This window comes from Pseudophryne corroboree, chromosome 8 (assembly GCF_028390025.1).
Source record: "Pseudophryne corroboree isolate aPseCor3 chromosome 8, aPseCor3.hap2, whole genome shotgun sequence".
Classification (NCBI taxonomy): Eukaryota; Metazoa; Chordata; class Amphibia; order Anura; family Myobatrachidae; genus Pseudophryne; species Pseudophryne corroboree.
In genome coordinates this window covers 361,973,991-362,000,780 of record NC_086451.1, presented here as the reverse complement: position 1 = coordinate 362,000,780, position 26,790 = coordinate 361,973,991, and the positions used below count along the sequence as shown (strand labels likewise).

The following is a 26,790-nucleotide window of genomic DNA, read 5'->3' as shown; positions in this document are numbered from 1 at the left end:
ATTTCCACTCATTTTCAGTCTATTCTGAATACCTCACACCTCACAATATTATTTTTAGTCCTAAAATTTGCACCAAGGTCGCTGGATGACTAAGCTAAGCGACACTAGTGGCCGACACAAACACCTGGCCCATCTAGGAGTGGCACTGCAGTGTCACGCAGGATGTCCCTTCCAAAAAACCCTCCCCAATCAGCACATGACGCAAAGAAAAAAAGAGGCGCAATGAGGTAGCTGACTGTGTGAGTAAGATAAGCGACCCTAGTGGCCGACACAAACACCGGGCCCATTTAGGAGTGGCACTGCAGTGTCACGCAGGATGTCCCTTCCAAAAAACCCTCCCCAATCAGCACATGACGCAAAGAAAAAAAGAGGCGCAATGAGGTAGCTGACTGTGTGAGTAAGATTAGCGACCCTAGTGGCCGACACAAACACCGGGCCCATTTAGGAGTGGCACTGCAGTGTCACGCAGGATGTCCCTTCCAAAAAACCCTCCCCAATCAGCACATGACGCAAAGAAAAAAAGAGGCGCAATGAGGTAGCTGACTGTGTGAGTAAGATTAGCGACCCTAGTGGCCGACACAAACACCGGGCCCATTTAGGAGTGGCACTGCAGTGTCACACAGGATGTCCCTTCCAAAAAACCCTCCCCAATCAGCACATGACGCAAAGAAAAAAAGAGGCGCAATGAGGTAGCTGACTGTGTGAGTAAGATTAGCGACCCTAGTGGCCGACACAAACACCGGGCCCATTTAGGAGTGGCACTGCAGTGTCACGCAGGATGTCCCTTCCAAAAAACCCTCCCCAAACAGCACATGACGCAAAGAAAAATAAAAGAAAAAAGAGGTGCAAGATGGAATTGTCCTTGGGCCCTCCCACCCACCCTTATGTTGTATAAACAAAACAGGACATGCACACTTTAACCAACCCATCATTTCAGTGACAGGGTCTGCCACACGACTGTGACTGATATGACGGGTTGGTTTGGACCCCCCCCAAAAAAGAAGCAATTAATCTCTCCTTGCACAAACTGGCTCTACAGAGGCAAGATGTCCACCTCATCATCACCCTCCGATATATCACCGTGTACATCCCCCTTCTCACAGATTATCAATTCGTCCCCACTGGAATCCACCATCTCAGCTCCCTGTGTACTTTGTGGAGGCAATTGCTGCTGGTCAATGTCTCCGCGGAGGAATTGATTATAATTCATTTTAATGAACATCATCTTCTCCACATTTTCTGGATGTAACCTCGTACGCCGATTGCTGACAAGGTGAGCGGCGGCACTAAACACTCTTTCGGAGTACACACTTGTGGGAGGGCAACTTAGGTAGAATAAAGCCAGTTTGTGCAATGGCCTCCAAATTGCCTCTTTTTCCTGCCAGTATAAGTATGGACTGTGTGACGTGCCTACTTGGATGCGGTCACTCATATAATCCTCCACCATTCTTTCAATGTTGAGAGAATCATATGCAGTGACAGTAGACGACATGTCCGTAATCGTTGTCAGGTCCTTCAGTCCGGACCAGATGTCAGCATCAGCAGTCGCTCCAGACTGCCCTGCATCACCGCCAGCGGGTGGGCTCGGAATTCTGAGCCTTTTCCTCGCACCCCCAGTTGCGGGAGAATGTGAAGGAGGAGATGTTGACAGGTCGCGTTCCGCTTGACTTGACAATTTTCTCACCAGCAGGTCTTTCAACCCCAGCAGACTTGTGTCTGCCGGAAAGAGAGATCCAAGGTAGGCTTTAAATCTAGGATCGAGCACGGTGGCCAAAATGTAGTGCTCTGATTTCAACAGATTGACCACCCGTGAATCCTTGTTAAGCGAATTAAGGACTCCATCCACAAGTCCCACATGCCTAGCGGAATCGCTCCGTGTTAGCTCCTCCTTCAATGTCTCCAGCTTCTTCTGCAAAAGCCTGATGAGGGGAATGACCTGACTCAGGCTGGCAGTGTCTGAACTGACTTCACGTGTGGCAAGTTCAAAGGGCATCAGAACCTTGCACAACGTTGAAATCATTCTCCACTGCGCTTGAGACAGGTGCATTCCACCTCCTATATCGTGCTCAATTGTATAGGCTTGAATGGCCTTTTGCTGCTCCTCCAACCTCTGAAGCATATAGAGGGTTGAATTCCACCTCGTTACCACTTCTTGCTTCAGATGATGGCAGGGCAGGTTCAGTAGTATTTGGTGGTGCTCCAGTCTTCTGTACGTGGTGCCTGTACGCCGAAAGTGTCCCGCAATTTTTCTGGCCACCGACAGCATCTCTTGCACGCCCCTGTCGTTTTTTAAATAATTCTGCACCACCAAATTCAAGGTATGTGCAAAACATGGGACGTGCTGGAATTTGCCCATATTTAATGCACACACAATATTGCTGGCGTTGTCCGATGCCACAAATCCACAGGAGAGTCCAATTGGGGTAAGCCATTCCGCGATGATCTTCCTCAGTTGCCGTAAGAGGTTTTCAGCTGTGTGCGTATTCTGGAAACCGGTGATACAAAGCGTAGCCTGCCTAGGAAAGAGTTGGCGTTTGCGAGATGCTGCTACTGGTGCCGCCGCTGCTGTTCTTGCGGCGGGAGTCCATACATCTACCCAGTGGGCTGTCACAGTCATATAGTCCTGACCCTGCCCTGCTCCACTTGTCCACATGTCCGTGGTTAAGTGGACATTGGGTACAACTGCATTTTTTAGGACACTGGTGAGTCTTTTTCTGACGTCCGTGTACATTCTCGGTATCGCCTGCCTAGAGAAGTAGAACCTAGATGGTATTTGGTAACGGGGGCACACTGCCTCAATAAATTGTCTAGTTCCCTGTGAACTAACGGCGGATACCGGACGCACGTCTAACACCAACATAGTTGTCAAGGCCTCAGTTATCCGCTTTGCAGCAGGATGACTGCTGTGATATTTCATCTTCCTCGCAAAGGACTGTTGAACAGTCAATTGCTTACTGGAAGTAGTACAAGTGGGCTTACGACTTCCCCTCTGGGATGACCATCGACTCCCAGCAGCAACAACAGCAGCGCCAGCAGCAGTAGGCGTTACACGCAAGGATGCATCGGAGGAATCCCAGGCAGGAGAGGACTCGTTAGAATTGCCAGTGACATTGCCTGCAGGACTATTGGCATTCCTGGGGAAGGAGGAAATTGACACTGAGGGAGTTGGTGGGGTGGTTTGCGTGAGCTTGGTTACAAGAGGAAGGGATTAGTGGTCAGTGGACTGCTTCCGCTGTCACCCAAAGTTTTTGAACTTGTCACTGACTTATTATGAATGCGCTGCAGGTGACGTATAAGGGAGGATGTTCCGAGGTGGTTAACGTCCTTACCCCTACTTATTACAGCTTGACAAAGGGAACACACGGCTTGACACCTGTTGTCCGCATTTCTGTTGAAATAGTTCCACACCGAAGAGCTGATTTTTTTGGTATTTTCACCAGGCATGTCAACGGCCATATTCCTCCCACGGACAACAGGTGTCTCCCCGGGTGCCTGACTTAAACAAACCACCTCACCATCAGAATCCTCCTGGTCAATTTCCTCCCCAGCGCCAGCAACACCCATATCCTCCTCATCCTGGTGTACTTCAACACTGACATCTTCAATCTGACTATCAGGAACTGGACTGCGGGTGCTCCTTCCAGCACTTGCAGGGGGCGTGCAAATGGTGGAAGGCGCATGCTCTTCACGTCCAGTGTTGGGAAGGTCAGGCATCGCAACCGACACAATTGGACTCTCCTTGTGGATTTGGGATTTCGAAGAACGCACAGTTCTTTGCGGTGCTACTGCTTTTGCCAGCTTGAGTCTTTTCATTTTTCTAGCGAGAGGCTGAGTGCCTCCATCCTCATGTGAAGCTGAACCACTAGCCATGAACATAGGCCAGGGCCTCAGCCGTTCCTTGCCACTCCGTGTGGTAAATGGCATATTGGCAAGTGTACGCTTCTCCTCCGACAATTTTATTTTAGGTTTTGGAGTCCTTTTTTTACTGATATTTGGTGTTTTGGATTTGACATGCTCTGTACTATGACATTGGGCATCGGCCTTGGCAGACGACGTTGCTGGCATTTCATCGTCTCGGCCATGACTAGTGGCAGCAGCTTCAGCACGAGGTGGAAGTGGATCTTGATCTTTCCCTAATTTTGGAACCTCAACATTTTTGTTCTCCATATTTTAATAGGCACAACTAAAAGGCACCTCAGGTAAACAATGGAGATGGATGGATACTAGTATACAATTATGGACGGACTGCCGAGTGCCGACACAGAGGTAGCTACAGCCGTGAACTACCGTACTGTGTCTGCTGCTAATATAGACTGGTTGATAAAGAGATGTCGTAGTATGTATGTATGAAGAAGAAAGAAAAAAAAACCACGGGTAGGTGGTATACAATTATGGACGGACTACCGAGTGCCGACACAGAGGTAGCCACAGCCGTGAACTACCGTACTGTACTGTGTCTGCTGCTAATATAGACTGGTTGATAAAGAGATGTCGTAGTATGTATGTATGAAGAAGAAAGAAAAAAAACCACGGTTAGGTGGTATACAATTATGGACGGACTGCCGAGTGCCGACACAGAGGTAGCCGCAGCCGTGAACTACCGTACTGTACTGTGTCTGCTGCTAATATAGACTGGTTGATAAAGAGATGTCGTAGTATGTATGTATGAAGAAGAAAGAAAAAAAAACCACGGTTAGGTGGTATACAATTATGGACGGACTGCCGAGTGCCGACACAGAGGTAGCCACAGCCGTGAACTACCGTACTGTACTGTGTCTGCTGCTAATATAGACTGGTTGATAAAGAGATGTCGTAGTATGTATGTATAAAGAAGAAAGAAAAAAAAACCACGGTTAGGTGGTATACAATTATGGACGGACTGCCGAGTGCCGACACAGAGGTAGCCACAGCCGTGAACTACCGTACTGTACTGTGTCTGCTGCTAATATAGACTGGTTGATAAAGAGATGTCGTAGTATGTATGTATGAAGAAGAAAGAAAAAAAAACCACGGTTAGGTGGTATACAATAATGGACGGACTGCCGAGTGCCGACACAGAGGTAGCCACAGCCGTGAACTACCGTACTGTACTGTGTCTGCTGCTAATATAGACTGGTTGATAAAGAGATGTCGTAGTATGTATGTATAAAGAAGAAAGAAAAAAAAACCACGGTTAGGTGGTATATAATTATGGACGGACTGCCGAGTGCCGACACAGAGGTAGCCACAGCCGTGAACTACCGTACTGTACTGTGTCTGCTGCTAATATAGACTGGTTGATAAAGAGATGTAGTAGTATGTATGTATAAAGAAGAAAGAAAAAAAAACCACGGGTAGGTGGTATACAATTATGGATGGACTGCCGAGTGCCGACACAGAGGTAGCTACAGCCGTGAACTACCGTACTGTGTCTGCTGCGACTGGATGATAAATAATGATATAAAAAATATATATATATCACTACTGCAGCCGGACAGGTATATATATTATATAATGACGGACCTGCTGGACACTGTCTGTCAGCAGAATGAGTTTTTTATAGAATAAAAAAAAAAACACCACACAAGTGAAGTCACACGACGAGTGTTTAACTTTTTCAGGCAATCACAATATAGTATACTACTAACTATACTGGTGGTCAGTGTGGTCAGGTCACTGGTCAGTCACACTGGCAGTGGCACTCCTGCAGCAAAAGTGTGCACTGTTTAATTTTAATATAATATGTACTCCTGGCTCCTGCTATAACCTATAACTGGCACTGCAGTGCTCCCCAGTCTCCCCCACAATTATAAGCTGTGTGAGCTGAGCACAGTCAGATATATAATATATACATAGATGATGCAGCACACTGGGCTGAGCAGTGCACACAGATATGGTATGTGACTGTCTTGTACTCCTGGCTCCTGCTATAACCTATAACTGGCACTGCAGTGCTCCCCAGTCTCCCCCACAATTATAAGCTGTGTGAGCTGAGCACAGTCAGATATATAATATATACATAGATGATGCAGGCATGCAGCACACTGGGCTGAGCAGTGCACACAGATATGGTATGTGACTGAGTCACTGTGTGTACCGTTTTTTTCAGGCAGAGAACGGATATATTAAATAAAACAACTGCACTGCTGGTGGTCACTGTGGTCAGTCACTAAACTCTGCACTCTCTTCTACAGTATCAGCCTCAGGTCAATCTCTCTCTCTCTCTCCTAATCTAAATGGAGAGGACGCCAGCCACGTCCTCTCCCTATCAATCTCAATGCACGTGTGAAAATGGCGGCGACGCGCGGCTCCTTATATAGAATCCGAGTCTCGCGAGAATCCGACAGCGTCATGATGACGTTCGGGCGCGCTCGGGTTAACCGAGCAAGGCGGGAAGATCCGAGTCGCTCGGACCCGTGAAAAAAAACATGAAGTTCGTGCGGGTTCGGATTCAGAGAAACCGAACCCGCTCATCTCTAATTAGCAGTCTGCTTATCTGCAAGAGACGCATTTAAGAATATTGCATAGAGCCTATGTATCACAAGCACAATGCAGTTATTTTGTTCCTGAGGAAACTGGACCATGCCGTAAGTGTGGCGCCCAAAAGGCGACCTTCTGTCATAACTTCTGGGAGTGTGGCAAAATCTGAAACTTTTGGGATAAATTGATGGGATATATCAACTCTCTATTTTCTCTAGTATTGGTAAAACACCCACTCCCATGCCTCTTTATCTATTTTTTCAATTGGGACCTGGGTCCTGACTAGGGAAGCCAATCCCGGGCCATTTTTTCAATCCTGGGTATCATGATTGAAAAATGGCCAATCCTGGGATTTCTGGGGACTATGTGGCCGCCCCCTCGCCCCGCCTCGCCCTACCTGCCCCGCACACATAACTCACCATATACCGGGAGCGTCCTCCGCTCTCTCTTGGTGGCTCCCAGCGGCATGTGACGGCGCAGCGTGACCTCTCACGCTGCGCTGGGAAGCCAGAAGAAGGAAGCCGGGCAGCGTCTGAGCATCCTGTGGATGCTCAACGCTTTTCCCTCAATCCCCGGGATTGGAGCTTCCAAACCCGGGATTGATTCCCGGCCATTTTTGGCCCTAAATCTCGGGATCCCGCCGAACCCGATCTCGGGATTGGCCACCTTAGCCCCGACAAAATCAAAGTTATTCCATTGTTAACGGTAATTCTTACCTTGGCCAAAAACTGATCTTGATTCACTTGATTCAAAAACAAACACCGTCTTTGACGAAATGTAAACGTATTTTATTAGAAACCCTTCCCTTTTCCAGGAAAGATAAGCCACACTCCCAGATGTGGAGAGAGGAGTCGCCAAGTTCTATAACAAATGGGACCCATTTATATCTCTCCTGGATCCAGATACTCAAGCTCAGATACATAAGATTTTTGAAACCACTACTTGGTTCCTTTATCGCAAACTAGAGAGAGGTGACTGACTATTTCTAGGAGAAAGTTATGAGGTACTTGTAATATGCCAATGTGGGTACATATACAATACCATACTTTACAATGTGGCTACATACAGTACAATACCCGACTGTACAATGTGGCTACATACAGTACAATACCAGTCAGTACAATGTAGGTACATATACAATACCAGACTGTACAATGTGGCTACATACAGTATAATACCAGACAGTACAATGTGGTTACATATACAATACCAGCCGGGCCGGTGCTAGGGTGTTTGGTGCCCTCCTGCAAACTCTAAATTTTGCGCGCTCCTACAAATACAGATGTGGCTCTCTGATCCTAGCCATGCGCAGTTGCATCACGCTTGCGACTAGCTGCGGAAATCTGGGTCCGAGACAAGGTTTATCAGGGATTTTGTTTCACCTGCCTCAGGCAGGCGAAACCAAATCCCAGGGAACAGCCCCGTAGCAACACAGCGCATCAGCAAGGTACAGCAGCAGAGTATTATGTTACCCAGGGCAAATTAAAAAAAAAGCGCCCCTTAATTTATAATTTCAAATTCTGGCTGAATTTTTATAGTCTATAAGTACTCAAATAAACATACATAGCAATACAGTGCCCTCACCTTGTTATCTCTTCAATGAACTATGAAGACTTCATAGTTCCTCCCTAGTCTGTACTCTTGTCATACTGTAGTTCCCCCTTGTCCAAATTTTCCTCATAATGTCCCCACTTGTCTGTACTCACCTCATAGTACCTCTCTTGTCTGTACTCATCTCACTATACAGGGGTTTATTATGACACTACACAGGGGTCCACTATATCAGTGCTGTAAATAGACATTTTAGCGCTGTGTGCAAGAAACTGCATTGGCGCCCCCCCCTTATGTAAAATAGGGGCAGTGCGCTACGCAGGCGCGTGCAAAAAATATAGGGGCGTGGCTTCATGGTGAAGGGGTGTAGCCACAAAATAATTCCAATTCATATTACAGTGCACAGTAGTCTTCATTATTCAAATTACGCCACACAGTAGCACCACTACACCAGGTAGAGCCCCTTTTACACATTACGGCAGTCAGTCCCCCTTTTTACACATTACGGCAGACAGCGTCCCCTTTTTACACATTACGGCAGACAGCGTCCCCCTTTTTACACATTACGGCAGACAGAGTCCCCTTTTTGCACATTACGGCAGACAGCGTCCCCTTTTTACACATTAAGGCTGACAGCGTCCCCCTTTTTACACATTACGGCAGACAAGTCCCTTTTTACACATTACGGCAGACAGCATACCCCTTATTAGACATTATGGCAGACAGCGTCCCCTTTTTACACATTACGGCAGACAGCGTCCCCTTTTTGCACATTAAGGCAGACAGCGTCCCCTTTTTACACATTACGGCAGACAGCATCCACTTTTTACACATTACGGCAGACTGTGGTGTCCCCCTTTTTACACATTACAGCATACAGCATCCCCTTATTACACATTTCGGCAGACATTGTCCCCTTTTTACACATTACGGCAGACAGTGCCCCCTTTTTACACATTACGGAAGCCAGCGTCCCCCTTTTTACACATTATGGCAGACAGCGTCACCTTTTTACACATTGCGGAAGACAGTGTCCCTCTTTTTACACATTACGGCAGACAGCGTCCCCCTTTTTACACGGTACAGCAGACAGCGTCCCCTTTTTACACGGTATGGTAGACAGCATCCCCTTTTTACATGTTATGGCAGACAGGGTCCCCCTTTTTACACATTATGGCATACAGTGTCCCCCTTTTTACACATTACGGCAGACAGCGTCCCCTTTTTACACATTACGGCAGACAGCGTCCCTTTTTACACATTACGGCAGACAGCTTCCCCTATTTACTAGAGATGAGCGGATTCGGTTTTACTCGGTTTTACTCGGTTCTCAAAACCGAATCTTATTGGCTCACGGATGTCACGTGTTTTGGATAGCCAATAAGATTCGGTTTTGAGAACCGAGTAAAACCGAGTAAAACCGAATCCGCTCATCTCTACTATTTACACGGTATGGCAGACAGCGTCCCCTTTTTGGGGGTCATTCCGAGTTGTTCGCTCGTTGCCGATTTTCGCAACAGAGCGATTAAGGCGAAACTGCGCATGCGCATGGTATGCAGCGCACATGTGCTAAGTATTTTAGCACAAAACTTAGTAGATTTACTCACGTCCGAACGAAGAATTTTCATCGTTGAAGTGATCGGAGTGTGATTGACAGGAAGTGGGTGTTTCTGGGCGGAAACTGACCATTTTGTGGGAGTGTGCGTAAAAACGCAGGCGTGCCAGGATAAAACGCGGGAGTGTCTGGAGAAACGGGGGAGTGGCTGGCCGAACGTAGGGCGTGTTTGTGACATCAAACCAGGAACGAAATGGGCTGAGCTGATCGCAGTGTAGGAGTAAGTCTCAAACTACTCAGAAACTGCTAAGAATGATTTATTCGCAATTCTGCTACTCTTTCGTTCGCTATTCTGCTATGCTAAGATACACTTCCAGAGGCGGCGGCCTAGCGTGTGCAATGCTGCTAAACGCAGCTAGCGGGCGAACAACTCGGAATGAGGGCCTTTACACGGTACGGCAGACAGCGTCCCCTTTTTACACGGTACGGCAGACAGCGTCCCCTTTTTACACGGTACGGCAGACAGCGTCCCCCTTATTGCACATTACGGTAGACAGTGTCCCCCTTTTTACACATTACGGCAGACAGCGTCCCTTTTTACACATTATGGCAGACAGGTTCCTCTTTTTACACAGTACGGCAGACAGTGTCCCCTTTTTACACATTACGGCAGATTAGATAGACAAATAGAGAGATAGATAGACAGACAGACAGATAGATACTTACCATCTCTCCGCTCAGGCAGTCAGGCTCCTCTGTGCTGGAAGCTCCGGAGGCAGAGGAGAAGGAGGAGGAGGGAGAGGGACTCGGGAGCCACAGCAAGGCAGTGTAAATGCTGGCGGAGCCGCCTGCAGCTGTTCCTCTCCTTCCGCATTGGCTGACCGCCGACGCTGTGAATGCTGGGATGAGGGAAGCACATCCCAGCATTCACAGCAGCGCCGACCAGTCAACGCAGAAGGAGAGAGACAGCTGCAGTGGCGCTGCTACCAATTACATAGCGCTGCTGTGGCTCCAGTCCCCCTCCCTCCTCCTCCTCCCCTGCCCCCGGAGCTGCTCCTCTCCTCCTCTGGCGCACACAGCACAGGCGGCTTGTAATGAGTCAATTTGACTCATTACAAGCCGCTGACTTGGAATTTGGGCAGTTGCGCCCTCAGGGCAACTGCGCTGTCTGCCAGCTAGGCACCTGGCACACACGTAGTTACGGCTCTGCTTTATATACACACTGACACTACACAGGGGTCCATTATATAAACACAGACTCTTTATAACGTTCATGCACACTCACAAATTGACAGTATATATCCTTTATATGCTCTCGCGGGTAGGGGGGAACATCTAATGTTATTAGGACTGGTGGGCTGGAGATAAAGACTCTCTTATCGCCTGTCTTTCTGATCCTCTTCCGCTCTGCCTCCATTGCTACGATCCCAGGCTGACAGGGATGCCCATTTCCGCTTCAGGCATGCTGCTACCCAGGTGTGTGTGTGTGGTTTAAGGCTGTGATTGTGCGCCGCGCGCTAGTAAAAGTACGCAGGGTTAGGAACTGGGAGTGAGACAGTGAGTGCTGACAGGGATGGTGTGGAGGAGGCGAGGAGCAGAGGCAATGACCAAATAAACCTCTCCTCACTCAAAAGAGTGGGTGTACCACGCGCTTGATAGGGCTGGTTCTCCTGAGCAGCTGTAAAACCTTGGACAGTCACTCCAAATTATACACAAAACACAATAGTACTAGAAGTACTCATACAGCGCTAAAAATAAATCTATGCAGACAGGTGGAAAGGATCAATCAACAATTTAATAAAAAATTAAAATTAAAAAATGGGTATAATAATGTCTAAATGACAATTAATAAGCACCAATGCAGAGCAGAGGCAGACATATGGGGAGGGGATGATGGCAGCAGCCTCCGGGAGATTGGTTTTGGATGCTGGGTCATGGATGACACACATGGGTCTGGTCCCGTGTAACTCCGCCCCCCCTGAGGTCCCATGTAGCTCCGCCCCCTGAGGTTCTGAGTAGCTCCGCCCCGTGAGGTCCCATGTAGCTCCGCCCCCTTTTCGGCTGACCATTGACACTGCCGTTGTCACAGGTGGGGGGGAGGCTACAACAAGCTGCTGGCCCCGCTGCTGTCAGTGTCACAGGCGCAGCATTGCAGCAGCAGGCAGCAGGGGAGACAGTCAGCGCAGCAGGCCAGGGATGCAGAGCAGGGAGAGCGCCTCTCCAACCCTGGCGCCTCCCTGCACTGCATCCCTTCGCTCAGCGGGTAGCGCCGGGCCTGAATACCAGACTGTACAATGTTGCTACATACAGTACAATACCAGACAGTACAATGTGGCTACATACAGTACAATACCAGACAGTACAATTTAGCTACATACAATACCAGAGAGTACAATGTGGTTACATATACAATACCAGACTGTACAATGTGACTACATACAGTAGAATACCAGACAGTACAATGTGGTTACATATACAATAACAGACTGTACAATGTGGCTACATACAGTACAATACCAGACAGTACAATATGGCTACATACAGTACAATACCAGACTGTACAATGTGGTTACATATACAATACCAGTCAGTACAATGTGGCTACATACAGTACAATACCAGACTGTACAATGTGACTACATACAGTACAATACCAGACAGTACAATGTGGATACATATACTGTACAATACCAGACTGTTCAATGTGGCTACATATACAATACCAGACAGTACAATATGGGTACATATACAATACCAGGCAGTACAATGTGGATACATACTGTATACTGTACAATACCAGACAGTACAATTTAGCTACATACAATACCAGACAGTACAATGTGGGTACATATACTGTACAATACCAGACAGTACAATGTGGGTACATATACAGATGTGTCCACATACACCTTTTCTATTTTGCTCAATTTGGCACACCATGCATAGCACAGCTAAGATTTTTACTATGAGTAGAGAGTGAATTAATTTTAAGATTGTAGTTTGCAATAATAGAATATGTATAAAGTAACATATAGTATTAAAAAAGCAAATTAAGAAAATCAGAAAGCATGGCTAAATCTCATAGTTTATGGCATTCCAAGTGTACATGGCAGGATAAAGGAATGGCGTATGTGGACCAGACTGTAGAATGTGGCTACATATAGTACAATACCAGACAGTACAATGTGGCTACATACAATACCAGACAGTACAATGTGGCTACATATACAATACCAGACAGTACAATGTGGTTACATGTCATATACAATACCAGACTGTACAATGTGGCTACATACAGTACAATACCAGACTGTACAATGTGGTTACATATACAATACCAGACTGTACAATGTGGCTACATACAGTACAATACCAGACTGTACAATGTGGTTACATATACAATACCAGACCGTACAATGTGGCTACATACAGTACAATACCAGACAGTACAATAGGGCTAGTGGCTACATATAGTACATAACCAGACAGTACAATGTGGCTACATACAATACCAGACAGTACAATGTGGCTACATACAGTACAATACCAGACAGTACAATAGGGCTAGTGGCTACATATAGTACAATACCAGACAGTACAATGTGGCTACATACAATACCAGACAGTACAATGTGGCTACATACAGTACAATAACAGTCAGGACAATGTGGCTACATACAATACCAGACAGTACAATGTGGTTACATAGACAATACCAGACTGTACAATGTGGCTACGTACAGTACAATACCAGACAGTACAATGTGGCTACATATACAATACCAGACCGTACAATGTGGCTACATACAGTAGAATACCAGACAGAACAATGTGGTTACATATACAATACCAGACTGTACAATGTAGCTACATGCAGTACAATACCAGACTGTACAATGTGGCTACATACAGTACAATACCAGACAGTACAATGTGTTACATATACAATACCAGACTGTACAATGTGGCTACTACATACAGTACAATACCAGACTGTACAATGCGGCTACATACAGTACAATACCAGACAATACAATGTGGATACATACAGTACAATACCAGACTGTACAATATGGCTACATACAGTACCAGACAGTACAATGTGGTTACATATACAATACCAGACTGTACAATGTGGCTACATTCAGTACAATACCAGACAGTACAATGTGTCTACATATACAATACCAGACAGTACAATGTGGTTACATATACAATACCAGACTGTACAATGTAGCTACATACAGTACAATACCAGACTGTACAATGTGGCTGCATACAGTAGAATACCAGACAGTACAATGTGGTTACATATACAATACCAGACTGTACAATGTAGCTACATACAGTACAATACCATACTGTACAATGTGGCTACATACAGTACAATACCAGACAGTACAATGTGGTTACATATACAATACCAGACTGTACAATGTGGCTATATACTAGTGATGTGCACCGGAAAATTTTCGGGTTTTGGTTTGGATTCGGTTCCGCGGCCGTGTTTTCGATTCGGACGTGTTTTGGCAAAACCTCCCTGAAATTTTTTTGTTGGATTCGGGTGTGTTTTGGATTCGGGTGTTTTTTTTACAAAAAACCCTCAAAAACAACTTAAATAATAGAATTAGGGGGTCGTTTTGATCCCATAGTATTATTAATAGAGATGAGCGGGTTCGGTTCCTCGGAATCCGAACCCGCCCGAACTTCATGTTTTTTTTCACGGGTCCGAGCGACTCGGATCTTCCCGCCTTGCTCGGTTAACCCGAGCGCGCCCGAACGTCATCATGACGCTGTCGGATTCTCGCGAGGCTCGGATTCTATCGCGAGACTCGGATTCTATATAAGGAGCCGCGCGTCGCCGCCATTTTCACACGTGCATTGAGATTGATAGGGAGAGGACGTGGCTGGCGTCCTCTCCATTTAGATTAGAAGAGAGAGAGTGAGATTGATTTGAGACAGAGACACTTGATTTACTGGAGCTTAGGAGTACTGTAGAGAGTGCAGAGTTTAGTAGTGACTGACCACAGTGACCACCAGACAGTGCAGTTTTATTTAATATAATCCGTTCTCTGCCTGAAAAAAACGATACACAGTGACTCAGTCACATACCATATCTGTGTGCACTGCTCAGCCCAGTGTGCTGCATCATCTATGTATATATCTGACTGTGCTCACACAGCTTATAATTGTGGGGGAGACTGGGGAGCAGTGCCAGTTATAGGTTATAGCAGGAGCCAGGAGTACATATTATTAAAATTAAACAGTGCACACTTTTGCTGCAGGAGTGCCACTGCCAGTGTGACTGACCAGTGACCTGACCACACTGACCACCAGTATAGTTAGTAGTATACTATATTGTGATTGCCTGAAAAAGTTAAACACTCGTCGTGTGACTTGTGTGGTGTTTTTTTTTTTATTCTATAAAAAACTCATTCTGTTGACAGACAGTGTCCAGCAGGTCCGTCATTATATAATATATACCTGTCCGGCTGCAGTAGTGATATATATATATTTTTTATATCATTATTTATCATCCAGTCGCAGCAGACACAGTACGGTAGTTCACGGCTGTAGCTACCTCTGTGTCGGCACTCGGCAGTCCATCCATAATTGTATACCACCTACCCGTGGTTTTTTTTTCTTTCTTCTTTATACATACATACTACATCTCTTTATCAACCAGTCTATATTAGCAGCAGACACAGTACAGTAGTCCACGGCTGTAGCTACCTCTGTGTCGGCACTCGGCAGTCCATCCATAATTGTATACCACCTACCCGTGGTTTTTTTTTCTTTCTTCTTTATACATACATACTACATCTCTTTATCAACCAGTCTATATTAGCAGCAGACACAGTACAGTACGGTAGTCCACGGCTGTAGCTACCTCTGTGTCGGCACTCGGCAGTCCGTCCATAATTGTATACCACCTACCCGTGGTTTTTTTTTCTTTCTTCTTTATACATACATACTACATCTCTTTATCAACCAGTCTATATTAGCAGCAGACACAGTACAGTAGTCCACGGCTGTAGCTACCTCTGTGTCGGCACTCGGCAGTCCATCCATAATTGTATACCACCTACCCGTGGTTTTTTTTCTTTCTTCTTTATACATACATACTACATCTCTTTATCAACCAGTCTATATTAGCAGCAGACACAGTACAGTACGGTAGTCCACGGCTGTAGCTACCTCTGTGTCGGCACTCGGCAGTCCGTCCATAATTGTATACCACCTACCCGTGGTTTTTTTTTCTTTCTTCTTTATACATACATACTACATCTCTTTATCAACCAGTCTATATTAGCAGCAGACACAGTACAGTAGTCCACGGCTGTAGCTACCTCTGTGTCGGCACTCGGCAGTCCATCCATAATTGTATACCACCTACCCGTGGTTTTTTTTTCTTTCTTCTTTATACATACATACTACATCTCTTTATCAACCAGTCTATATTAGCAGCAGACACAGTACAGTACGGTAGTCCACGGCTGTAGCTACCTCTGTGTCGGCACTCGGCAGTCCGTCCATAATTGTATACCACCTACCCGTGGTTTTTTTTTCTTTCTTCTTTATACATACATACTACATCTCTTTATCAACCAGTCTATATTAGCAGCAGACACAGTACAGTAGTCCACGGCTGTAGCTACCTCTGTGTCGGCACTCGGCAGTCCATCCATAATTGTATACCACCTACCCGTGGATTTTTTTTTCTTTCTTATTTATACATACTACATCTCATTATCAACCAGTCTATATTAGCAGCAGACACAGTACGGTAGTCCACGGCTGTAGCTACCTCTGTGTCGGCACTCGGCAGTCCGTCCATAATTGTATACCACCTACCCGTGGTTTTTTTTTCTTTCTTCTTTATACATACTACATCTCATTATCAACCAGTCTATATTAGCAGCAGACACAGTACGGTAGTCCACGGCTGTAGCTACCTCTGTGTCGGCACTCGGCAGTCCATCCATAATTGTATACCACCTACCCGTGGTTTTTTTTTCTTTCTTCTTTATACATACATACTACATCTCATTATCATCCAGTCTATATTAGCAGCAGACACAGTACAGTACAATAGTCCACGGCTGTAGCTACCTCTGTGTCGGCACTCGGCAGTCCATCCATAATTGTATACTAGTATCCATCCATCTCCATTGTTTACCTGAGGTGCCTTTTAGTTGTGCCTATTAAAATATGGAGAACAAAAATGTTGAGGTTCCAAAATTAGGGAAAGATCAAGATCCACTTCCACCTCGTGCTGAAGCTGCTGCCACTAGTCATGGCCGAGACGATGAAATGCCAGCAACGTCGTCTGCCAAGGCCGATGCCCAATGTCATAGTACAGAGCATGTCAAATCCAAAACACCAAATATCAGTAAAAAAAGGACTCCAAAACCTAAAATAAAATTGTCGGAGGAGAAGCGTAAACTTGCCAATATGCCATTTACCACACGGAGTGGCAAGGAACGGCTGAGGCCCTGGCCTATGTTCATGGCTAGTGGTTCAGCTTCACATGAGGATGGAAGCACTCAGCCTCTCGCTAGAAAACTGAAAAGACTCAAGCTGGCAAAAGCACCGCAAAGAACTGTGCGTTCTTCGAAATCCCAAATCCACAAGGAGAGTCCAATTGTGTCGGTTGCGATGCCTGACCTTCCCAACACTGGACGTGAAGAGCATGCGCCTTCCACCATTTGCACGCCCCCTGCAAGTGCTGGAAGGAGCACCCGCAGTCCAGTTCCTGATAGTCAGATTGAAGATGTCAGTGTTGAAGTACACCAGGATGAGGAGGATATGGGTGTTGCTGGCGCTGGGGAGGAAATTGACCAGGAGGATTCTGATGGTGAGGTGGTTTGTTTAAGTCAGGCACCCGGGGAGACACCTGTTGTCCGTGGGAGGAATATGGCCGTTGACATGCCTGGTGAAAATACCAAAAAAATCAGCTCTTCGGTGTGGAAGTATTTCACCAGAAATGCGGACAACATTTGTCAAGCCGTGTGTTCCCTTTGTCAAGCTGTAATAAGTAGGGGTAAGGACGTTAACCACCTCGGAACATCCTCCCTTATACGTCACCTGCAGCGCATTCATAATAAGTCAGTGACAAGTTCAAAAACTTTGGGCGACAGCGGAAGCAGTCCACTGACCAGTAAATCCCTTCCTCTTGTAACCAAGCTCACGCAAACCACCCCACCAACTCCCTCAGTGTCAATTTCCTCCTTCCCCAGGAATGCCAATAGTCCTGCAGGCCATGTCACTGGCAATTCTGACGAGTCCTCTCCTGCCTGGGATTCCTCCGATGCATCCTTGCGTGTAACGCCTACTGCTGCTGGCGCTGCTGTTGTTGCTGCTGGGAGTCGATGGTCATCCCAGAGGGGAAGTCGTAAGCCCACTTGTACTACTTCCAGTAAGCAATTGACTGTCCAACAGTCCTTTGCGAGGAAGATGAAATATCACAGCAGTCATCCTGCTGCAAAGCGGATAACTGAGGCCTTGACAACTATGTTGGTGTTAGACGTGCGTCCGGTATCCGCCGTTAGTTCACAGGGAACTAGACAATTTATTGAGGCAGTGTGCCCCCGTTACCAAATACCATCTAGGTTCCACTTCTGTAGGCAGGCGATACCGAGAATGTACACGGACGTCAGAAAAAGACTCACCAGTGTCCTAAAAAATGCAGTTGTACCCAATGTCCACTTAACCACGGACATGTGGACAAGTGGAGCAGGGCAGGGTCAGGACTATATGACTGTGACAGCCCACTGGGTAGATGTATGGACTCCCGCCGCAAGAACAGCAGCGGCGGCACCAGTAGCAGCATCTCGCAAACGCCAACTCTTTCCTAGGCAGGCTACGCTTTGTATCACCGCTTTCCAGAATACGCACACAGCTAAAAACCTCTTACGGCAACTGAGGAAGATCATCGCAGAATGGCTTACCCCAATTGGACTCTCCTGTGGATTTGTGGCATCGGACAACGCCAGCAATATTGTGTGTGCATTAAATATGGGCAAATTCCAGCACGTCCCATGTTTTGCACATACCTTGAATTTGGTGGTGCAGAATTTTTTAAAAAACGACAGGGGCGTGCAAGAGATGCTGTCGGTGGCCAGAAGAATTGCGGGACACTTTCGGCGTACAGGCACCACGTACAGAAGACTGGAGCACCACCAAAAACTACTGAACCTGCCCTGCCATCATCTGAAGCAAGAAGTGGTAACGAGGTGGAATTCAACCCTCTATATGCTTCAGAGGTTGGAGGAGCAGCAAAAGGCCATTCAAGCCTATACAATTGAGCACGATATAGGAGGTGGAATGCACCTGTCTCAAGTGCAGTGGAGAATGATTTCAACGTTGTGCAAGGTTCTGATGCCCTTTGAACTTGCCACACGTGAAGTCAGTTCAGACACTGCCAGCCTGAGTCAGGTCATTCCCCTCATCAGGCTTTTGCAGAAGAAGCTGGAGGCATTGAAGAAGGAGCTAAAAGGGAGCGATTCCGCTAGGCATGTGGGACTTGTGGATGGAGCCCTTAATTCGCTTAACAAGGATTCACGGGTGGTCAATCTGTTGAAATCAGAGCACTACATTTTGGCCACCGTGCTCGATCCTAGATTTAAAACCTACCTTGGATCTCTCTTTCCGGCAGACACAAGTCTGCTGGGGTGCAAAGACCTGCTGGTGACAAAATTGTCAAGTCAAGCGGAACACGACCTGTCAATATCTCCTCCTTCACATTCTCCCGCAACTGGGGGTGCGAGGAAAAGGCTCAGAATTCCGAGCCCACCCGCTGGCGGTGATGCAGGGCAGTCTGGAGCGACTGCTGATGCTGACATCTGGTCCGGACTGAAGGACCTGACAACGATTACGGACATGTCGTCTACTGTCACTGCATATGATTCTCTCAACATTGAAAGAATGGTGGAGGATTATATGAGTGACCGCATCCAAGTAGGCACGTCACACAGTCCGTACTTATACTGGCAGGAAAAAGAGGCAATTTGGAGGCCCTTGCACAAACTGGCTTTATTCTACCTAAGTTGCCCTCCCACAAGTGTGTACTCCGAAAGAGTGTTTAGTGCCGCCGCTCACCTTGTCAGCAATCGGCGTACGAGGTTACATCCAGAAAATGTGGAGAAGATGATGTTCATTAAAATGAATTATAATCAATTCCTCCGCGGAGACATTGACCAGCAGCAATTGCCTCCACAAAGTACACAGGGAGCTGAGATGGTGGATTCCAGTGGGGACGAATTGATAATCTGTGAGGAGGGGGATGTACACGGTGATATATCGGAGGATGATGATGAGGTGGACATCTTGCCTCTGTAGAGCCAGTTTGTGCAAGGAGAGATTAATTGCTTCTTTTTTGGGGGGGGTCCAAACCAACCCGTCATATCAGTCACAGTCATGTGGCAGACCCTGTCACTGAAATGATGGGTTGGTTAAAGTGTGCATGTCCTGTTTATACAACATAAGGGTGGGTGGGAGGGCCCAAGGACAATTCCATCTTGCACCTCTTTTTTCTTTTATTTTTCTTTGCGTCATGTGCTGTTTGGGGAGGGTTTTTTGGAAGGGCCATCCTGCGTGACACTGCAGTGCCACTCCTAGATGGGCCCGGTGTTTGTGTCGGCCACTAGGGTCGCTTATCTTACTCACACAGTCAGCTACCTCATTGCGCCTCTTTTTTTCTTTGCGTCATGTGCTGTTTGGGGAGGGTTTTTTGGAAGGGCCATCCTGCGTGACACTGCAGTGCCACTCCTAGATGGGCCCGGTGTTTGTGTCGGCCACTAGGGTCGCTTATCTTACTTACACAGTCAGCTACCTCATTGCGCCTCTTTTTTTCTTTGCGTCATGTGCTGTTTGGGGAGGGTTTTTTGGAAGGGCCATCCTGCGTGACACTGCAGTGCCACTCCTAGATGGGCCCGGTGTTTGTGTCGGCCACTAGGGTCGCTTATCTTACTCACACAGTCAGCTACCTCATTGCGCCTCTTTTTTTCTTTGCGTCATGTGCTGTTTGGGGAGGGTTTTTTGGAAGGGCCATCCTGCGTGACACTGCAGTGCCACTCCTAGATGGGCCCGGTGTTTGTGTCGGCCACTAGGGTCGCTTATCTTACTCACACAGTCAGCTACCTCATTGCGCCTCTTTTTTTCTTTGCGTCATGTGCTGTTTGGGGAGGGTTTTTTGGAAGGGACATCCTGCGTGACACTGCAGTGCCACTCCTAGATTGGCCCGGTGTTTGTGTCGGCCACTAGGGTCGCTTATCTTACTCACACAGCGACCTCGGTGCAAATTTTAGGACTAAAAATAATATTGTGAGGTGTGAGGTATTCAGAATAGACTGAAAATGAGTGTAAATTATGGTTTTTGAGGTTAATAATACTTTGGGATCAAAATGACCCCCAAATTCTATGATTTAAGCTGTTTTTTAGGGTTTTTTGAAAAAAACACCCGAATCCAAAACACACCCGAATCCGACAAAAAAAATTCGGTGAGGTTTTGCCAAAACGCGGTCGAACCCAAAACACGGCCGCGGAACCGAACCCAAAACCAAAACACAAAACCCGAAAAATTTCCGGCGCTCATCTCTAATTATTAACCTCAATAACCATAATTTACACTCATTTCCAGTCTATTCTGAACACCTCACACCTCACAATATTATTTTTAGTCCTAAAATTTGCACAGAGGTCGCTGGATGACTAAGCTAAGCGACCCAAGTGGCCGACACAAACACCTGGCCCATCTAGGAGTGGCACTGCAGTGTCAGACAGGATGGCACTTCAAAAAAATAGTCCCCAAACAGCACATGATGCAAAGAAAACAAGAGGTGCACCAAGGTCGCTGGATGGCTAAGCTAAGCGACCCAAGTGGCCGACACAAACACCTGGCCTATCTAGGAGTGGCACTGCAGTGTCAGACAGGATGGCACTTCAAAAAATGGTCCCCAAACAGCACATGATGCAAAGAAAAAAAGAAGTGCACCAAGGTCGCTGGATGGCTAAGCTAAGTGACCCAAGTGGCCGAAACAAACACCTGGCCCATCTAGGAGTGGCACTGCAGTGTCAGACAGGATGGCACTTCAAAAAATAGTCCCCAAACAGCACATGATGCAAAGAAAAAAAAAGGTGCACCAAGGTCGCTGGATGGCTAAGCTAAGCTACCCAAGTGGCCGACACAAACACCTGGCCCATCTAGGAGTGGCACTGCAGTGTCAGACAGGATGGCACTTCAAAAAATAGTCCCCAAACAGCACATGATGCAAAGAAAAAAAGAGGTGCACCAAGGTCGCTGGATGGCTAAGCTAAGCGACCCAAGTGGCCGACACAAACACCTGGCCCATCTAGGAGTGGCACTGCAGTGTCAGACAGGATGGCTGATTTAAAAAATAGTCCCCAAACAGCACATGATGCAAAGAAAAAAAGAGTTGCACCAAGGTCGCTGGATGGCTAAGCTAAGCGACCCAAGTGGCCGACACAAACACCTGGCCCATCTAGGACCGGCACTGCAGTTTTCTAGCGAGAGGATGAGTGCTTCCATCCTCATGTGAATCTGAACCACTAGCCATGAACATAGGCCAGGGCCTCAGCCGTTCCTTGCCACTCCGTATCGTAAATGGCATTTTGGCAAGTTTACGCTTCTCATCAGATGCTTTTAATTTAGATTTTTGGGTCAATTTACTGAACTTTTGTAGTATACTTGACGACACAGAGGTAGAGCAATGGACTACTGTACCGTACTGCTATATATATACTGGTGGTCAGTAAAATTCTGCACTGTCCTCCTACTATATACTGCGCACAACTAAAATGCAGCACAGGTATGGATGCATAGTATACTTGACGACACAGAGGTAGAGCAGTGGACTACTGTACCGTACTGCTATATATATACTGGTGGTCAGCAAAATTCTGCACTGTCCTCCTACTATATACTGCACACAACTAAAATGCAGCAAAGGTATGGATGCATAGTATACTTGACGACACAGAGGTAGAGCAGTGGACTACTGTACCGTACTGCTATATATATACTGGTGGTCAGCAAAATTCTGCACTGTCCTCCTACTATATACTGCGCACAACTAAAATGCAGCACAGGTATGGATGCATAGTATACTTGACGACACAGAGGTAGAGCAGTGGACTACTGTACCGTACTGCTATATATATACTGGTGGTCACAGCAAAATTCTGCACTGTCCTCCTACTATATGCTGCGCACAACTAAAATGCAGCACAGGTATGGATGCATAGTATTAGAAGAAAAGTGTTGGGAACCGCACAAGTCCTCAATCTGATAAATAGTAGCCTCTGAAAAACTGAATTATCCCTGAATTGCTTCTAGATATAGCAACTAGGGGTATATGGATAATCAATCCTAGTACCAATAATTGTTGCTTTCAGTGGTGCTCCCAAGAGTCAAATTTAAGCAGTCGAGAAAAAACCAAAACAAAGAAGTGTTGGAAAATAGATTCTTTTTTGGGAGCACTCTAATTCAGAGGGTGGCAATGTAATTTATTAATACTGATAAAACCATTTTTATTAGGTAACACATAGAATAAAATTTAAGGAGTATCTACGTGAAAAATTAGAAGCTTTGCGAAAATATAGAACAGATTATAAATAATACGTGATATCCATATCACAATATACCAGTTGCCGGAGATTAATGGCTGTGGTAACAGAATTCATTAATCATTGCACATTTAGACTCATGTAATGTATGACCATCATTTGTTCAGCAGATATCCATTGTGGATTACAATAAATGCAGAAAGTTAAATCATAGGTCATGTGAGAGTCGGGTACCCAGTAGTATATATGTAGGTGACACTGTATAGGGGAGTCAATTTCTTGCAGTACCAGGGTGTTCAGAGGTGGTCTGCCATCCTAGTACTAACCCGGCCTTTCACTGCTTAGCTTCCAAGGTCAGAAGAGATTGGGCATCTCCAGTGATGTATGACCGCAAATATTGTACTCACCCTCTTGGGTCACCTAAGTGTATGCAGCCACCTGGTTTAGTCACCCTGTGACATAGCAGCCACAAATAAGATATGAGCACGGGTGACGGCCTGTTTTGTGGAAAGAAGGTTACACAGCATCCACAAATAGGGCTTGCCTTTCACCGATGCAAACCAATTTTTTGGAGATCCAAATACCCAATATTTTGGGTGCGGATGACACTATAGGGGAATCAATTTGTTGCAGTACCTGGGTGTTCAAAGGTGGTCACCCATCCTCTTACTAGCCCGGCCTTTCACTGCTTAGCTTCCAAGGTCAGAAGAGATTGGGCATCTCCAGTGAGGTATGACCGCAAATATTGTACTCACCCTCCTGAGTCATCCAGGTTTATAAATTATGATTGGCAGAAATTGAGATTTATATATACATATGGTACAATGGTCAAAAAATTAAATGAGATAATGTGCAGCCACCTGGCTTAGTCACCCTGTGACATATCAACCACAGATAACAGTATACATATGAGTGAAGGCCTATTATGTGTGTAAAATTCCTGAACACCACACAATGTCCACAATTAGGACTTGCCTTTCACTCCTAGAAACGCCCAAAGGGCACCAGAACGGCCGTGCCAAATTCAGTCACTATATAAGTGCAGGATATAATTATGCTGCACAGCATGAATATGGCAATAAGTTTTCAAAATAATCAATTATAATACACCCTTATGCACTAAACCAGACAATAGCTGTGAGATGCCTGATGCCTAGAACCTCTAATGAGTACCTGCGTGATTATAGGAAAGCAGGCTAGAACTAGGTGTTTGTAGATAATTTGCACAATTTTTGATTTGCTTGAGCCTAATGAGCTCTAAGTTCAGAGCATTTGCTGAAATTTGCCATTGTTGAATATAGAAATTTCAAAGGAGAAACACAGTCAATGATACCTGTAAAATTGATATTAGCTTGCTATAGGTGTTTATAGCAAGTATAGATAATCCCAGCTATATATACCTTAATGCTAAAGGTATACAGTCCTTGTGGTATTGCTGGTTGGGACAGTTTATCCAGTATTGCTCTTTAACATAGTATAGGAGTGACAATGTGACTGGAGAATATAGTATCACTTCTAATGGCTGCTAATTGCTCAAGGAAAAAAGGAAAAAAGAAAAAAAAAGAGAAAGAGAAGAAAAAATTGTGCTGACAAGCTGATAAATTTATGTGCAGATCGCAAAAAACGGAGTGCGGGGTATACGATACCAGCTCCGATCTTGATGCTGTCGCTGTAAGACCCGCCTGTTGCCGTGCCCGTGCTCCAGGGGCTCCAGGGGCTGCAGCGGCGTGTGGTCGAGGTCTCCCCGTTCAGAAGACGGAGCTATGCGGCCGTTGCCTGGTGACCGTCCTCGGGATTCCGGCTAGTGCGGTCACGTGTGCGCATCACGTGATCGCAGTACTTCCTCCTGACGTACGTTTCGCATTGTATGCTTGATCACAGGACGTGATGTGTTAGCTGGGAGTTGCAGTTTTTAAACAGGAGTACTAATGGTTAATTGGACCTAATAATTGTTAAACACTGGGTCAACCCATATTGGGTCATTTAATTGCATGGTTGAGGATCTTCCTTATAGTTTGTTATGGGACGGGAATTAAAGATATATAGATAATGTGTATGATTTCCAGAGTGTGGTTTGCAGGAGGTGGATTAATAAAGACTGTATCCTGAGATCATGGTTAAATATATATTTCAGTTGAATTAATTAAAAGGCTAAGTTCATTAATTAACTTATGTGAAGTATCGTTAGGTGTAATGAATTAATAACTTACGGTGCAGTATATAATTAAATATATAAATTATTATAATGAATCAATAAAAAGCTTTGTCTAAACCAATGTGTGTGTATAATTTATTAAACAATAAACAGCTTTTAAATAGCACTGGATGTAAGAAGATTATAAAAGTGATAAAATTATATTTATAAAATAATGTGTTATATGTTTAGAAAATTTATTTATATAGTGAATAAAATTTCAGAGGAGGAAAAATTGATAAATATGGGATGGAGTGTATTAGAATAAGGTATAATAAATTATAATAATAATTATGAAATATAATAAAAATTATTATCAAAATAATATAATTTAAAATAAATAAAATAAAATATAAAATAAAATGAGATATGGGAGTGTAAAGATAAATGTGCAAATAGGGAAAGATTAATAAGGGATAGAATATCTAGGAATAGGAGTGGTAAGAAAAGAGGGGTTGTCTTTAATGCATAGGTGCACATGGAACGGTGAAATATTTATGGCTATAGTGTAGTGAAAAATGTGAAATGAAAGTGTGTATGTGTTAAAACTATATGAGGGCAGGATAAAAAATATTTTATAAAAACAATTGCACGAAGAGCCCATTGTAAAACTCATGTGATAAAAAGTGAGAATTGTGCATGTTACGTGAGCAGTGTGGTGCATATATTAATATGGGCTGGTAATGCAATGGGGTGTGCAAATAATGTGTTTAAAATAGTATGAATGCAGTAAACTTATATATATGATGATGGTCCATGATCAATAAGGTACTGGTTGCCGTGGATGATAATGGGCATTAGTTCAGAAATACTCCATAATTTATATTTTCATTCATCCCTGCTGGATATATGGATCCGAGCTTGAAAATCCACTCACTCTCTTTTCTAAGCAGACTTTCGGTGAGGTTGCCCCCTCGAATCCCAAGTCTTATCCTTTCCAAGCCAAAGACTTTTAGTTCTTCCCACCTACTTTCATGACACGTATAGAAATGACGGGCGACAGATGTCAGTTGTTTCATCTTGGCTTTATCTGAAGCGGCATTGCGGATAGATCCTATGTGCTCTAGAATGCGCTGTTTAAAGGGACGCGTTGTCATGCCTATATACTTTTGATTGCAGCTGCATCTAAGGCAGTAGATGACCCCTTCAGTTAAACAGTTCATGTAATCCACAATCTGTATTGTTTCCCCATATTTATCCTCTATTTCCTTTGTAGGATCAATATGTTTGCAAACTTTGCATCTTCCGCAGGGATATGTGCCTGTGACTACAGGTTGTTTAGTAGGAAATTTTGAAAATGACTCCGTACGAATCTATCCCTCAGATTTTTTGATCTGCGCCAACTCATGGCGACTTTGGGGCCCAGATTTTTAGACATGGTCGGGTCTGCGTGTAAAATATGCCAATGTTTTTGTATTGCCTCCTGGACCTTTCTCCATTCTTG

At 45.4% G+C, this 26,790-nt stretch overlaps 1 protein-coding gene and 2 pseudogenes across 2 annotated transcripts in view; 1 reads left to right on the top strand and 2 right to left on the bottom strand.

Annotated features, from left to right (window-relative positions):
- LOC134949134 (uncharacterized) overlaps positions 1-26,790 on the top strand; it is a 133,394-nt gene that overhangs the window by 36,530 nt on the left and 70,074 nt on the right. The gene's annotated exons all lie outside the window — the stretch shown is intronic.
- On the bottom strand, positions 23,429-23,548 carry LOC134952617 (5S ribosomal RNA; annotated as a pseudogene).
- On the bottom strand, positions 23,777-23,896 carry LOC134953501 (5S ribosomal RNA; annotated as a pseudogene).